Source organism: Alexandromys fortis, unplaced genomic scaffold (assembly GCF_014885135.2).
Source record: "Alexandromys fortis isolate MF-2015 unplaced genomic scaffold, M_Fortis_MF-2015_v1.1 scaffold_294, whole genome shotgun sequence".
Classification (NCBI taxonomy): domain Eukaryota; kingdom Metazoa; phylum Chordata; class Mammalia; order Rodentia; family Cricetidae; genus Alexandromys; species Alexandromys fortis.
The window spans coordinates 539,732-541,903 of NW_026068192.1; the positions used below are offsets into that span (position 1 = coordinate 539,732).

At 35.4% G+C, this 2,172-nt stretch overlaps 1 long non-coding RNA gene across 1 annotated transcript in view; it reads left to right on the forward strand.

The window, feature by feature from the left end:
• The window catches only part of LOC126492905 (uncharacterized), a 36,238-nt gene extending 34,439 nt beyond the window's left edge, over positions 1 to 1,799 (forward strand). Inside the window, exon 5 of the long non-coding RNA XR_007589703.1 lies at positions 18 to 1,799. This is a non-coding gene — a long non-coding RNA (uncharacterized lncRNA). The remainder of the gene's footprint in view (positions 1 to 17) is intronic.
• Positions 1,800 to 2,172: the final 373 nt, after the last annotated feature.

Here is a 2,172-nt window from a genome sequence, read left to right on the forward strand (position 1 = left end):
TTTTTTTTGTCATATAGATGTCAAGAGCAGTCTGCCGTGTCTGGGACACATTTGGATTTCAGCTATAAATATTTGCAGCTGCGAACTGGCGTATAGCCAGAGCCTGACTAGGAAGAGCCCACTATGCTGACAATATTATTAGCTCTCCTTGCCTCGGAATAATCTGAAGGAGTGTGTGCATTCACAATTTCCCCGGAACAATGACGAGAATGATCTCAGTTCCACCAATAGGAACAAAGCCTGTGGTTACCTTGGAGATCTGCGTCAGAGCTGCTGACACATTTCTCCCTCCCATCTCAATATTTGCTCTAGCAGAAAAATATGAAAGTGAAAGTAGATGGCAGGAAATAATGTAGTTTATTTACGACCAGAATAGAATTATCAAAAGGGGAAATCATTATGAGGAAAGTAGGAGGTGATCACGTATCTGAATTCTTGGGTCTGTATATTGCCTATCTAACTGAAAATTTCCATTTCTTCCTGCTGACGGCTGATTGTGATACTGTGCTGCCGATTGCCGTTTATTGGTATCACATTCAGAAATGCCATGTCAAAGTCGCTAAACACTTATTACGGAATCTTAAACTTGAAATATTCAGATTCCAAGGTGCCTGAGGTAATTTGCCAATATAGCAATTATCTTAATGAGGTTTTCAATGGCGCATAAGATCAGTACATTTCATTGTTGTCATGTATAGACTTTCTATGAAAATCATCATTTCAGAACATAATCTAAAGCTAACCTTGGAATCGCAGATTTCGCGGCTGAATGCTTCAGACTCGAGGGCATTTCCTGCACTGCAAACAGAATCAGGTGACTCTCACAAATTCCTTGCTTTTCCTAAATTGCTTCTGTATCCTGCAGGTCTCTGAGACACATTTTCTTCTCTGGTGTTTTTTACAGTGAGGCTTTGACTAAAGTCCAGCTTTGAGCAGGGCTTTAGTCAAAGCCCCACTGGCAAAATCTCTCAATGCAGACCTTTTTATGCCATGTAGGAACCAATAAGAAAAGAGATCTCATAACAAGGACCGGAAAGCACAAGACTGCATTTATCTTGATGATCTTCTCCAGAGCTGATGAATCATCTGTGTCGCTCTCCTTACCTTGTATTGTGAAAAGAAGCAGAGCAATTGACAAAGGAACAGAGGATAAAATGTAATTTACCCTGCATTTTGCCTCCAATTAACAGCCAACTAAACTGGTAAAATGTAGCAGGATGAGCCAGCTGGCAGATGCTTTTCCCTTGAATCTACCTATACATGGAAGCCTTCATTCCTCTGTGAGGATTTTTGATTGTGAATCTGTGCTGCCAATGTATCTGGCTTCTGAATCTTTGTGATTTTTTCTATGTTTTTAGGTGTGGTTTTTATGCACTCAAATTATAATAAATATGTTACATATAATATGATATTATGAATTACATAAAAATAAAAATGCAATTATGATTTTTCATGTAGTTTAATTATAATACACAATATATTTAAGTTCATTAGAGGGCTATACGAGGAATTGGGGAGACTGTAGAAAGAAATGTAGATTTTAAACCTTCTCTCATATAGACCCAAGTGTAATATAGTAGCTCACAATGTCATAATGATAAAGAAATGAATTCAGTTTAATTGTTTTCAGAAAAAAATAAACATATTTAAATTGGTAACATTTGTGTCTGTTTGTTTTAAGGCTTATAGGTATTTGGTCATTTACATTTTCATGAAGCATCCTTCATATTTTTGTTTCTTGCATGCAAGCAATATACATAATTATCCTTTAAATAATAATTCATAATTATTTATTTAAAAAAAACACGGGATTCAAAATATCAGAAGTTTTCTCTAAATCTCATCAGAAAAATTAAAAATTATATATATATAAAATAAAAAGAGATTTTATATAAGAAAGTTGTATGTCCACCAGTTTCACGCCATCTATTGTTACATCTATTTCATGGCAAGCCACTCTGAAAATGTGTACTTCCATTAGGCCTGCTATGATTTTAGACACTGCATAAGCTACAAGAATAATACATTTAGTTCCATTTTTTTTTGGAATTGCATTGGGGCAAATGTTCTTTTATATTAATCAAATACTGGTTTCATGTAGTTGTTTATTAGAACTAGAAGATATGAGATGGGATTTCTCCTTTGACTGTAATGTGCCTTTCTAGCCTAGCT